General features: G+C 44.6%; 1 protein-coding gene across 3 annotated transcripts in view; it reads left to right on the plus strand.

Annotated features, from left to right (window-relative positions):
• LOC123771208 (adipokinetic hormone/corazonin-related peptide receptor variant I) overlaps window positions 1–15,255 on the plus strand; it is a 170,087-nt gene that overhangs the window by 57,481 nt on the left and 97,351 nt on the right. The window contains exon 1 of one of the 3 annotated variants that reach the window (XM_069324359.1): window positions 13,328–13,747. The exons of the other annotated variants lie outside the window; for them this stretch is intronic. The gene's annotated coding sequence lies outside the window, so the exon portion shown is untranslated. Of the gene's footprint in view, window positions 1–13,327; window positions 13,748–15,255 lie in introns of those variants that run through there. 3 annotated transcript variants of the gene reach the window in all.

Raw genomic sequence — 15,255 nt, forward strand, 5'->3', positions numbered from 1 at the left:
TGTGTGTGTGGGTGTGTGTCTGTGTGTGTGGGTGTGTGTCTGTGGGTGTCTGTGTGTGTGGGTGTGTGTCTGTGTGTGTGGGTGTGTGTGTCTTTTGACAGTGTTTGAAACACTTCAGAATTCCCAGATCCTTTATATAGTTCAAAAGAGCCAGAGGCCATCTCTCTCAGCGCTCGGGGGGTCGTTGTTCACCCTCTCTCTCGCTCTCTGTGACTTTGAAGTTGAAAATGTTTTCCAATTTCCACCTTTTGTGTTGTCATGTAGCTTAACACTCTTCCTCTAAATCCTTCCCTCTGCACCCAGTTCCACATACTCTCCCTCTACACCCATCAACACACCCTTTTGCCACTCTAAGTCACTCATACGTCCTTTCTCTAAATCCAGTATCACACTACCTCTCTCTACACCCTGTCACACATACCCTTTATCTACACCCAGCCCCACACATCCTTTTTCTACACCTAGCTGGTTTTACCCGTTTCTAGTGTCATGTGTTCACATCTGTTTCTGTTCATGCCTATACACCTGTTCTTTTCAGGTGAGGGAGGAGTTCTGTGGGAGTTCTTATCTATCAATCCTTACCTATGTCTACGTTCATACTCGTCTTTTGATCTTGCATTTCTCGTTTGCATATGTTCTATAATTTAGGGTGCTGTCCCCCCAATTCTCTTTATACATGACCTGGTTAATAAATACTTCTCGGTACTTTACTTCATCCCTCAAATATCTCTTATCTGTGTTAATTTTTCTCGACACATCTTTTACTGGCCAGTTTTTTTCATTCTAAAACCTACCTAGCCTATAGTAAGGTTTTATTTTCTTGACTGTCTCACTCGTCTTTGCTGTGGGAGTGACTGAGCCAGTGCTGTGGGAGTGACTGAGCCAGTGCTGTGGGAGTGACTGAGCCGGTGCTGTGAAAGTAAGATCTCACGCCGTGTCTCACAACGTCACGTGACACTTCCTGCGTATTGTCACCTGCTGGTGTTCCCAGTGGGAGTCCGGGTTCTCGCATCTCTGTGACAGTTCCAAATTAAGGCATTAATATTCCATTGTTTGAAATGTTCGCGACGACTATGGTGTTTTGAATTAATGCAGCCGGAATAATTATGTGTAGGGGATATCTGTCTGTCTCTCTCTCTCTCTCTCACACACACACACTCTTGATTAATTTATAGGCATTTATGTGCCATACCCTTCATATTGTCAACTAACTTGATCTTGCGTATATTTACATATTGAGCGAACACGTTCCCGAAGGCTTCAGCCTAGGAATTATCACTGAGTAATATTCTAGTGAATGGAATAGCCAGCATGAGGTTGCTGATGGTTGAGTGTCTTGTGCTGTGGTTGCCAACTTCTGGTTGTCCCTTAAGTTGGGCCAGGTGCGGAAACTAGAGGACTCTATTGTCTCGTGTATGGGCTCTCTAACCTTATGAGGTGACGGTGAACGATTAAGTCGTGATAGTGAACCACTATGTTAACGGTGAGTGGTGAACTGTGAATATATGAACACAGTGGATATCGATTAACAGTAGAGATTACAGATTTTGGCATAAATGTTGTGATTTAATCAAGAGCAACAGTAATTTACTATGAACAATACAGTGACAGTGAGGAACAGTGACAAACAAGTTGCAGTACACAGTACTATTTTCCAGTGCAGTGAATAATGGTAATTTATGCAGTGAAGAGAACAACATTACTTTCTAAGCAGTGATTTTCGAAGTACAGGGCAGATTATCGAAACAGTGAACAAATTCACAAGGGCCGTGACGAGGATTCGATGCTCCCGGACGCAGGTTCGAATCCTCGTCACGGCCCTTGTGGATTTGTTCATTTGATGCATCACGTTAGTGTGATCTCTGTGTGTAGTGAATAACAGCGATTTATAAAGTACAGCGCACATTACAATTGCCGAAACAGTGGTGATTTAACGTATCAAAACTGATGGATTAATTAATGATTTGTTACTCTGTTCGTCTTAAGAGTCAAATAAAGCAGGGAGTGTTGTCACGACGTGAACAAATGAAAACGTCTGCGAGATTAAGTCTACGGGCTGATCCAGCCATGTTTGAGTACCTCGCTATAAACGCTGGTGTGTACTCACCTATTTGTGCTTGCGGGGGTTGAGCTCTGGCTCTTTGGTCCCGCCTCTCAACTGTCAATCAACTGGTGTGTATGTGTGTGTGTGAGAGAGAGAGAGACAGAGTTGCCTTGATGGCCAGAAGGGAATCACCGGCCAAGTTAATTATGAAGAGAAAGCACTGTTGCGATATAACTATATAACATATCGAAGGAATATGAATAGTAGTAACTATCCTATAGAGAGGATATGAGCCTAGATATGAGGAGGGAGGAAAGGAAAGGTCTCTTAACTATCTGCACCGCTGGGAATCAAATGCTGTCCAGTCAAAGTGGTTAGGTCTATATAAGAGAAATCGTATTGGATTTTGTTATTGATGGGTTCAAACTGCGCTTTCATTTCCATAGTGGATATGTTTTCTTTTTCACAAGGGAGTGGAATTGTAATGTAGAGTCCATTCCATCCACAGGTATTTCCAATGTGATATAGAGGAAAAGGTTTACCCCCCCCCCCCCAACGTAGAGCTCTATAGCTCTGGATAAGTTCACGTAGGGAGCGTATTTTGGTAAATGTTGATAAGAGGTCTTTGGGTGAAGTGTAAGCGTCTGGAGTCAAGATTTATCTTTCAGATGTGTGACTGACTCAGTGGTTTTCGCAGCCCAGATCCACCTGTTTAGATAATACATAAGATAATGAAGTACTGCATCATACATATAGTACATATGCATCAATCATTCATATGTATATGTATATATATATATATATATATATATATATATATATATATATATATATATATATATATATATATATATATATATATGTATATATATATATATATATATATATATGTATATGTATATATATATATATATATATATATATATATATATATATATATATATATATATATATATATATATATATATATGGTGTACATATGTAATGGACACTTTGAAAGTAGAACTTGGTACTGTTGAATTTGGATTAACAGGAAAAGGATTTGGATTTTTTTATTCTAAGAAAATTAACCTGAACTAACCTATTCATCCTAGGCCAAATATGCGCCATCTGAGGTCTAATATAGTACATATATGTACTATACTAGGCCTAAGAATATTTAAATTTAGCTCTTAGCTTTATTTTTCCTGGACTCTATAAAGTGAATAGTACCAAATGCTACCATATAATTATTTACTATTCTACACCAGAAGATGGAGAAACGGCGACGTTTCGGTCCGTCATGAACCGAAACGTCGTCAAATCCGTCATCCGTGAAGTCGAAAGTGGTCCTTCACTGCTCAACTGACATTGAGCAGTGAGGGAGCACATTCGACTTGACCGATGACGGAAACGACGATGTTTCGGTCCATGACGGACCGAAAAGCATCCGATGATGTAACAACTTTATTACAAGTTGTAACAAGCGGAAAATAAAGATCGAGTGCTCATACGTTTTGGGATATTTTATCTCTGTCACCAGGTTTGTTGAAGAGGAACTCGAACCCTGGCACTCATGTTGACCTCGTGAAATTACGTGACCCACTGAACCACCCAGCAAGACCCACTCAAACAAGCAACCACACAATCACGAACTACTTAATGACTGTCTCTCATGAGTTCACAAAGAGATCCCAGTACTCTAACTTGGCTAATTGAGACATTAGTTTTTTCTCTCAGCTGTTCACCAAGTTCTTGAACACTTCCTGACCTCCCCATCTGTTCTGTGGCTTCTTCGCTCTCACCAGAATATTAAGTACAACTTTCACTACAGCTTCTTACATTTCCTCGCTGAAAGTAAACTTTTAAACTTAATAGAAAAGTCTTTCAATTAAAAGTGCCTTCTTCCATCTTTATATAAATTTACACACAAATTAGGCAAGAGAGGAATTGTTAAGATGCTCGTTTGCATAATGAAGAATCCTTATCGATCTTTATTAACTACCGGAAGGTCCCAGGAGGAAGGCCTGTCGTGAAGCGAAGCAAAACTTCCTTATAAATAAACCAGACCAGAAAATTGACGACAAACTTATGTTCCTGCTGTAGATAGTAGATTACCGGCACGCCAGGTGGTAGAATGGGTAGATGGGCCAGGTGGTAGATGATAGGATGCCGGAGATAAACTGGTGTTTATCAGCATGAAATAAAGATTTGACACAGCAACCACTTAATTGGTGTGATTTAGTAACCACTTAACAGGCAATTAATTCATAGAACATTGAACGTGACAGAGAGAGCTCAGACTGGTAAACAGTCATATATATATATATATATATATATATATATATATATATATATATATATATATATATATATATATATATATATATATATATATATATATATATATATATATATATATATATATGCGAACAAGCCTGAATGGTCCCCAGGACATATGCAACTATATATATATATATATATATATATATATATATATATATATATATATATATATATATATATATATATATATTTATATATATATATATATATATATTCGGGATGGTTTCATCCTGTCAGAGGGATTGGATTGTTTAAATTTGTATTGCTTGTACCTTATGTACAACAATGCCTTTACATGTATGTCTGTATGTATGTATGTATGTTTGTATGTATGTATGTATGTATGTATGACTTCATATTGCCCCGTTAGGGATTGTTTTCATACCCCTCATTGTTTGTTGAGTCTGTACAAATGAATATGGCTCACTAGTCTGTCAGTAACTGTTGACTGGTGATTTATGTAGAGGGGGAACTGTGATGTTACTGTTACTGTGATAGACTGTGGTTTAACTGTGATAGATTGTAGCGTAAGTTTAGTGTAGTTACAGCAACTCTCATCCCTCGGGCTTCATCACCGAAGGACCAAATTACAATGTTAACACTCTTGAGTTTCAAGATTGATAAACTACAACCTTAGTTAAAATGAACTACAATCGTATTGTAGTTAACGATGCCTTATTGCAGTGTAGTTTAACAAGCTTTATTGCATTGTTCATATTCCCTTCTCTGTTGTTCTGTTTGATGGCTGACTGAATAAAATATTCATGGGAGTTTTTGGGTACTTTTATCACGCTCATGATATGGTTTAAAAATCCTGTACGGGATGCAAATTTTTTTGTCATGAAGCGATATTGGTTTATTATTGCTAGTGCTGTGGACTATATTGTTCCGTTCAAAGCTTTTTGCTGTCTGGTACGTCTCGGGGTTACGTAGGAGTCCGGGGGGGGGGGTGTAGGTTGGTAACATTTGGTGGGTTTAGCAGCTCTGGGGATGGTTGGTAGGACTGGGGAATGGTTGGTAGGACTGGTGGTTTGGTTGGTAGCACTGGGGAATGGTTGGTAGCACTGGGGAATGGTTGGTAGCACTGGGGAATGGTTGGTAGCACTGGTGTTTTGGTTGGTAGTACTGGGGAATGGTTGGTAGCACTGGGGGAATGGTTGGTGGCATTGGGGAATGGTTGGTGGCACTGGGGAATGGTTGGTGGCACTGGGGAATGGTTGGTGGCACTGGGGAATGTTTGGTAGCACTGGGGAATGGTTGGTAGCACTGGGGAATGGTTGGTGGCACTGGGGAATGGTTGGTGGCACTGAAGAATGGTTGGTAGCACTGGGGTTTGGTTGGTAGCACTGAAGAATGGTTGGTAGCACTGGGGTTTGGTTGGTAGCACTGGTGAATTGTTGGTAGTACTGGGCAATGGTTGGTAGCACTGTTGAATGGTTGGTAGCACTGGGGAATGGTTGGTAGTACTGAGGAATGGTTGGTAGCACTGGGGAATGGTTGGTAGCACTGGGGAATGGTTGGTAGCACTGGAGAACATAAACAAATGGATCACATCTATTTAGCTTCAAGCTCAGATGAGGTGAGTTGATGAGTCAGGGACAGGGATGAGTCTAACACCACCCAGGCCAGATTACCCAGGATGATGAGTCGGAGATGCCCCGTGAGTCTCTAAGACCCTCGGGGCCTTGGGACTCACACACGCTACACTCACACTTTTCATTCATTTATATTTTTTTGATGATGGGTGTAAGCTCTTACTTGCATGTTTCTGGGCCATTACGGAAGCCTGGTGGTGCTTGTGGGTGATGTATTCGCTCTTTTGCTGTCCTCTGCTGTCCTCTGCTGTCCTCTCCTGTCCTCTCCTGTCCTCTCCTACCCTGTCTTCTGCTCTTATATTATCTCCTCTATTCTTCTACCCTCTACACTGCTGTATTCTCCTTTAATGCTCTCTCTCTCTCTCTCTCTCTCTCTCTCTCTCTCTCTCTCTCTCTCTCTCTCTCTCTCTCTCTCTCTCTCTCTCTCTCTCTCTCTCTCTCTCTCTCTCTCTCTCTCTCTCTCTTTCTCTCTCTCTCTCTTGTCCTTTAGTCTACTGTCCTCTCCTCTCTTGTCTTACTTTTTTCTCTATTATATTTTCCTCTATTCTACTATCCTGTTCTTTCCAGTCTCCTGTCCTGTCCTCTCTCTCTCCCAAGAACAGGGCCCTTCCCTGTTCTTGGGAGCTTTTTTGTGGTTGGTTGTAGAACACATCTGACTACCACTGAGGGAGATATATGTGTCAGACTGGGTGGAGTCACATATGTAGTCTTCAGGCAACAACAACTGCCTGTAGAGCACCTGGGAGATTCACAACCTTTGACCATTGTAATCACCAACTGGTAGTCAAGAGGTGTTCTTCTCTCAGTCTTGCTGGTGGGTAAGTCTAACATTGGGGTGCTGTGATGAAGGATTTGCCATCATACTGGAAAATTGCCAGACTTCCCACACTTATCTGGGTTATATGTGTGTGTGTGTGTGTATGTGTGTGTGTGTGTGTGTGTGTGTGTGTGTGTGTGTGTGTGTGTGTGTGTGTGTGTGTGTGTGTGTGTGTGTGTGTGTGTGTGTGTGTGTGTGCGGGTGTGTGTGTGTGTGTGTGTGTGTGTGTGTGTGTGTGTGTGCGGGTGTGTGTGTGTGTGTGTGTGTGTACTCACCTATTTTTGCCTGCAGGATCGGGCATTGACTTTTGGATCCCGCCTTTCTAGCCATCGGTTGTTTACAGCAATAACTCCGGTCCTATTTCCCTGTCATATCTAGTTTTAAAATTATAAATAGAGTTTGCTTCCACAACCTGTTTCCCAAGTGCATTCCATTATTCCACTACTCTCACGCTAAAAGAAAACTTCCTAACATCTCTGTGACTCATCTGAGTTTCCAGCTTCCACCCATGTCCCCTCGTTCTGTTACTATTACGCTTGAACATTTCGTCTATTTCCACTTTGTCAATTCCCCTGAGTATTTTATACGTTCCTATCATATCCCTGCTCTCCCTACTTTTTTCTAGTGTCGTAAAGTTCAGTTCCTTCAGGCGCTATTCATATCCCATCCCTTGTAACTGTGGGACGAGCCTTGTCGCAAACTTCTGAACCTTTTCCAGTTTCCTTATGTGTTTCTTCAGGTGGGGACTCCATGATGGCGCGGCATGTGTGTACTCACCTAATTGTGCTTGCAGGGGTTGAGCTCTGGCTCTTTGGTCCCGCCTCTCAACCGGCAATCAACTGGTGTACAGATTCGTGAGCCTACTGGGCTCTATCATATCTACACTTGAAACTGTGTATGGAGTCAGCCTCCACCACATCACTTCCTAATGCATTCCATCTGTTAACTACAATGACACTGAAAAAGTTTCTTCTAACGTGTGACTCATGTGTGTGTGTGTGTGTGTGTGTGTGTGTGTGTGTGTGTGTGTGTGTGTGTGTGTGTGTGTGTGTGTGTGTGTGTGTGTGTGTGTGTATGTGTGTGTGTGTGTGTGTGTGTGTGTGTGTGTGTGTGTGTGTGTGTGTGTGTGTGTGTGTGTGTGTGTGTGTGTGTGTATGTATGCGCGTGTGTGTGCGTGCGTGCGTGTGCGCGCGCTTAATTAACATGTAATGAGAAGGCTTCTGAGACGGTGTAAAGATATATACAAGAGCCCCTTGGCATCTCCGTGGTTCAATAGCCTTCATGATACGACGCGACACATGTGAGAGGACCGAGGGAGGGGGTGTGGCACTCAAAAGGAAAGTGGCCCTCGGGCGAGAGTGCCATAATGAACGTAAACAGAGCAATTCAAGAGTTGCCAGCAGCGGTGGTATATCACTCCATCTCTCTAGCTACTCAAAATATTATTTTGTGTATGCCTCTATGAACCTTGAGTCCACGCCTAGGTGGCCCTGACTCTTGGAGTCCATGTTTGGGGCCCTCCCTGACGCCTGGGGTCCACGCCTGGGGGCCCTGACTCTTGGAGTCCATGTTTGGGGCCCTCCCTGACCCCTGGGGTCCACGCCTAGGGGGCCCTGACTCTTGGAGTCCATGTTTGGGGCCCTCCCTGACCCCTGGGGTCCACGCCTGGGGGCCCTGACTCTTGGAGTCCATGTTTGGGGCCCTCCCTGACCCCTGGGGTCCACGCCTGGGGGCCCTGACTCTTGGAGTCCATGTTTGGGGCCCTCCCTGACCCCTGGGGTCCACGCCTAGGGGGCCCTGACTCTTGGAGTCCATGTTTGGGGCCCTCCCTGACCCCCTGGGGTCCACGCCTGAGGGCCCTGAATCCTGGGGTTCCAAGCCTGAAGGCCCTGAACCCTGGGGTTATAAGCCTGGGACCCATGACATGAACTGCAGAGTGATAGGACACCCTTGCACATCTCTCTACACCCTTACACATCTCTCTACACCCTTACACATCTCTCTACACCCTTACACATCTCTCAACATCAGCACACATCAGCCATAATCTTCACTCCTGTGATTTCTTCATGTAACTTAATCTGTGTCCTTTGTTAAACCTCTGAAAATACTGAGCGTGGGAGAGAACAGCTGTGAGACGAAGGGAGAGAAGCGGAGGAGGAGAGATTGTACAGCACGTCAATCTAGTTACTATTTTCTGTGCCAACAACAACAGTCACTTTGCATCAAGCTCTGCATCTGTGCAAAGTCTACTTTCAGCCTGACAACACTTAACAATGTTTACGGTGTTCAACGTGTGTGTGTGAGAGTCAGTCATTCTGTTGCAGGCATCACCTCACTGCTCTCTAGTGTCTTGTAATAATTCTGGCTTTCTGTTGGTACGACCTAGACAATGTTGATACATTGCTTACATTGTAATGCATTGTAAGCTTATTGAAGAAGTATATATATATATAGAGAGAGAGAGAGAGAGAGAGAGAGAGAGAGAGAGAGAGAGAGAGAGAGAGAGAGAGAGAGAGAGAGAGAGAGAGAGAGAGAGAGAGAGAGAGAGAGAGACAGAGAGACAGAGAGAGACAGAGAGAGAGAGAGAGAGACAGAGAGAGAGAGAGAGAGAGAGAGAGAGAGAGAGAGAGAGAGAGAGAGAGAGAGAGAGAGAGAGAGAGAGAGAGAGAGAGAGAGAGAGAGAGAGAGAGAGGTAGAATAGCTTATTGACAGAGCTCGAGTGCATGGGGGGGGAATTGTGTAAAATCCTGGTTTGTGTCTCGGAGAGGCTGCAGGATCCGTGGTAGGTCAAGTTGAACTCCCGGTTGCAATTCTTTTCATGTCGTAGCTGAGTCGATTAAGGCAGCGTCTGGGATCCTCTCACACGTAGATTCGAACCATCATCACGGACCCTTGTGGATTTGTTCATTTGATGCATGACGCTATTGTGATTTCTGTGTGTAAAGGAGCCATGCTTCGTATTGGCCCAGAGTTCCTCTGCAGCCACCTGTATCGTTATGTTCTCGTGTTCTTAAAAAGTTATTTCCCAAGTTTTTTGTTAACTGATGCATCATGAAGAACCTCAATTTCATAATATTAAGCTGCATAACTTTCCTCCAAAAAGAAACGTGTTGTTGTTTTCGTTCAATTTTGCCCTGAAAATGGTCGGAATTTTTCATACGAAAAATCTTCAGAGGTTTTGTTGTTAAGGAGAGTTAAGGCGGAGGTCTCAGGCATCTTTCTCACCTATATTATTGACTGTGAAGATTTATTTGGAGGTAGGATTACTGGAGGAGTATTGGGAGGTAGGATTACTGGAGGAGTATTGGGAGGTAGGATTACTGGAGGAGTATTAGGAGGTAGGATTACTGGAGGAGTATTGTGAGGTAGGATTACTGGAGGAGTATTGGGAGGTAGGCTTACTGGAGAAGTATTGGGAGGTAGGATTACTGGAGGAGTATTGGGAGGTAGGATTACTGGAGGAGTATTGGGAGGTAGGATTACTGGAGGAGTATTGGGAGGTAGGATTACTGGAGGAGTATTGGGAGGTAGGATTACTGGAGGAGTATTGGGAGGTAGGATTACTGGAGGAGTATTGTGAGGTAGGATTACTGGAGGAGTATTGGGAGGTAGGCTTACTGGAGAAGTATTGGGAGGTAGGATTACTGGAGGAGTATTGGGAGGTAGGATTACTGGAGAAGGATTGGGTAGTAGGATTACTTTACAAGGATTGAGAGGTAGGATTAATGGAGAAGGATTGAGAGGTAGGATTACTGGAGAAGGATTGGGAGGTAGGATTGGGAGGTAGGATTGGGAGGTAGGATTGGGAGGTAGGATTGGGAGGTAGGATTACTGGAGAAGGATTGGGTAGTAGGATTACTTTAGAAGGATTGAGAGATAGGATTAATGGACAAGGATTGGGTGGTAGGATTACTTTACAAAGAGTGAGCGGTAGGATTACTGGAGAAGGATTGGGAGGTAGGATTACTGGAGAAGGATTGGGTAGTAGGATTAATGCAGAAGGATTGGGAGGTAGGATTACTGGAGAAGGATTGGTAGTAGGATTAATGGAGAAGGATTGGGAGGTAGGATAACTGGAGGAGTGTATTGAGAGGTAGGATTAATGGAGAAGGATTGGGTGGTAGGATTACTGGAGAAGGATTGGGAGGTAGGCTTGGAGTGTGACGGGTACAGAGACATGTACACCCCCAGACATGTACACTCTCAGACATGTACACCCCCAGACATGTACACCCCCAGACATGTACACCCCCAGACATGTACACCCCCAGACATGTACACCCCCAGACATGTACACTCTTAGACATGTGCACCCCCAGACATGTACACCCCGAGACATGTACACCCCCAGACATGTACACCCCCAGACATTTACACCCCCAGACATGTACACTCCCAGACATGTACACTCCCAGACATGTACACCCCCAGACATGTACACTCCCAGAAATGTACACCCCCAGACATGTACACTCTCAGACATGTACACCCCCAGACATGTACACCCCCAGACATGTACACTCCCAGACATGTATACTCTCAGACATGTACAGCCTCAGACATGTACACTCTCAGACATGTACACTCCCAGACATGTACACTCTCAGACATGTACACCCCCAGACATGTACACTCCCAGACATGTACACTCTCAGACATGTACACTCCCAGACATGTACACTCTCAGACATGTACACTCCCAGACATGTACACTCCCAGACATGTACACTCTCAGACATGTACACTCCCAGACATGTACACTCTCAGGCATGTACACTCCCAGACATGTACACTCCCAGACATGTACACTCCCAGACATGTACACTCCCAGACATGTACACTCTCAGACATGTACACTCCCAGACATGTACACTCCCAGACATGTACACTCCCAGACATGTACACTCTCAGACATGTACACCCCCAGACATGTACACTCTCAGACATGTACACTCTCAGACATGTACACTCCCAGACATGTACACTCTCAGACATGTACACTCCCAGACATGTACACTCCCAGACATGTACACTCCCAGACATGTACACTCTCAGACATGTACACCCCCAGACATGTACACTCTCAGACATGTACACTCTCAGACATGTACACTCCCAGACATGTACACTCCCAGACATGTACACTGTGACGATAATCTCTTTCAAGAGAGATTAAGCCTGCTCTTCCCTTCAAAGTACGTAACAACAACAGATAATATAGAAGATATATCCAGCAAGTATCTCCAAAACGTTTTGCCCAGAGAGCAAAACGTATCCAGCACACCGGCACACCTGCTCGCCACCGCCACCGTAAACCGGCAAACTGCTTGTCCATTGCCTGCCTGTCGCTGATTGGCTGGTGTCCCGTCGCACCTGCCCTCCACCCTCCGCCACAAGTTGATGTCTGGGCTGCAGTGGCCCAGAGTTCGCAGAATATCCCAGTGCTCCTTGCAGTTGACATCTCTCATTGGTAGACTAAGCCTTGGCTTTCGTGTACTAAGGGAGATGGCAGCTCGAAGCCAATATTCCGGCATCATTATTATATATTTTGCTATTACTCACTTGTCTTAACGTAACTTTTCATTTGTCAGTGATTATTCTTATTATTTTGTTTGTTGACTTGCCTTGTATATTTTATGCTTAATTTTATTCATGTCTTGCTTTTCTAACGTAATTAAAATTTAATTGTTAAATTTACTTGTGTTTTGTGTGTCTTTCCATTACATTACCACAGACGAAAGTTCCAGCTTTTCTCTTTTTTTTTTCTTTAATGTGACGAGGCCCTGCCCCTAGCTTTTGAAACAGCCGAACACCAACGCTTTACCGTCACAACACCCTCAGACATGTACACCCTCAGACATGTACACTGTCACACAGCAGTGAGGTGAAGGCGTGTCTGCTACCACAGGTGTTAACTTAAAGCGTGGAACCCGGACCCGGCCCGCAGCACGTCCGCGAGTCGTGCCCGTGTTCCACATACAGGCAGCCTCCCCCAGCCTATATTACACCTCGCTGCTGTCAGTCAGTCTGTGGGTAGACCCGTCGCTTCGTGGTGGAACACTTGGCTACACACACCCGACTTGTTCCTGTGGAGGTGTTGTTCACAGGAAGTTGTTCATGGTGTCTAGGACAGAACACTTCTTCCTTCCTCTCCCTCACAACACTTTCTTCCCTCCCTCACAACACTTCCTCCCTCCCTCATAACACGTCCTCCCTCCCTCACAACACGTCCTCCCTCCCTCACAACACGTCCTCCCTCCCTCACAACACGTCCTCCATCCCTCACAACACGTCCTCCCTCCCTCACAACACTTCCTCCCTCCCTCACAACACGTCCTCCATCCCTCACAACACGTCCTCCCTCCCTCACAACACTTCCCCACTCCCTCACAACACGTCCTCCCTCCCTCACAACACGTCCTCCATCCCTCACAACACGTCCTCCCTCCCTCACAACACGTCCTCCATCCCTCACAACACGTCCTCCCTCCCTCACAACACGTCCTCCCTCCCTCACAACACGTCCTCCCTCACAACACTTAACGCCAAAACAATGCCCCCTTTCTCCGCTAATTATGTTAGAAAGCTGCAAAGAAAGTGCCAGAACTTACACTTGCTGTCTTCAGCAGGTACTGACCCTCCCCCAGGACGGGTCTTTCAGTACCCACGTACGATCAAAGTGCTACCAGAATGTACACGAAGCCAGAAGCCAGACATTCGGACTACCTTTTCCTCCCTTCACTGACTCTGGCGAGGGCTTAAAGTCCGACCAGCAAAGCCCAGAACACAAGAGGTTAATGAACACTTAACAACAGTTAACAAAATATTGGTAATAAATCAAGAGTCAGATGCGAGAATTATGAAATATGACTCCCATGGTGACCAGGTGAAATTGTTTTGTACCAGAGCACGCCAGGAAACTGGGGACCAGAGTATTTTACTACTGTGTACTGTGTACTGTGAGTAAGTATCCTTCAGAGTACTTCACTACTCACTTATCACTCCTGTGTTTGCAGAGTAACACTTGGCTTACGTTATCAAGTAAGTGACATTACACTTGGAAACACTTAATCGTTGGTAAAGGGGATTTTCTTTTATATTTCTATTTTTTGTATATTTCGTGGGTCCAGAAATACTTTTTTTTCAGTAATTTCTTGTTTGTTTACAAGTCTCCTTCAAGCAATATTGTTTAGGGAGTCAAGAAGTTGCTGGGTTAGGGATCCTGTGTCATTGAACGCTCATGGCGTTCTGTTTGTGCAAAGGCTGTCAGTTGGCGTTCAATCACCGAGGACAACGTTCACATGAAAATCGAATTGACGTTCATCTCCTGAGGTGAATGTTCACCCCCCCAATGCTTCTTAAGACGAAGAACACCACAGGAGATCACGCGGCTGTCCACAGTGCCGTGAACACCTTCCCTCGGGCTGAACGAGTATCAAGTCGCTTTGATGTGAAACTTTTCCTCAGCGACTGAACACCGGCTTCCAGGTCCAATCTGGTAGTCCTGAGGAATATTGCCAATCGTGCTGTGAACCATGATTCACTTCTCGGAAAATTGGAGGCAGGGCAAAGGTAAATTGAAATTAATTTTCCGTGACTTTATTCAGTCATTCGAAATTGACTTGGAATGTTTAGAAAATTGTCATCGTTCTCATAGGGTGGAAATATGTGACGGAAAAGTGTGGCATATTTTCTGAATTTTCGTACAGATGAGAAATTTATTAATAAAGTTTTTCATCTCAATGAAACTTCAATAAGCTCTCTTCTGGACCCTATATGGAGGTACTGTGAGGGTCTGTACAATATATAGAGGTACAGTGAGGGATCTGGACACCATATGGAGGTACTGTGAGGGGTCTGGACACTATATGGAGGTACTGTGAGGGGTCTGGACACTATATGGAGGTACTGTGAGGGGTCTGGACACTATATGGAGGTACTGTGAGGGTCTGGACACTATATGGAGGTATTGTGAGGGGTCTGGACACTATATGGAGGTACTGTGAGGGTCTGGACACTATATGGAGGTATTGTGAGGGGTCTGGACACTATATGGAGGTACAGTGAGGGTCTGGACACTATATGGAGGTACAGTGAGGGTCTGGATATTATGTGGAGGTACTGTGAGAGGTCTGGACACTATATGGAGGTACTGTGAGGGGTCTGGACACTATATGGAGGTACTGTGAGGGGTCTGGACACTATATGGAGGTACTGTGAGGATCTGGACACTATATTGAGGTACAGTGAGGATCTGGACCCTATATGGAGGTACTGTGAGGGGTCTGGACACTATATGGAGGTACAGTGAGGGTCTGGACACTATATGGAGGTACAGTGAGGGTCTGGATATTATGTGGAGGTACTGTGAGAGGTCTGGACACTATATGGAGGTATTGTGAGGATCTGGACCCTATATGGAGGTACTGTGAGGGGTCTGGACACTATATGGAGGTACTGTGAGGGGTCTG

This window comes from Procambarus clarkii, chromosome 14 (genome assembly GCF_040958095.1).
Source record: "Procambarus clarkii isolate CNS0578487 chromosome 14, FALCON_Pclarkii_2.0, whole genome shotgun sequence".
Lineage (NCBI taxonomy): Eukaryota > Metazoa > Arthropoda > Malacostraca > Decapoda > Cambaridae > Procambarus > Procambarus clarkii.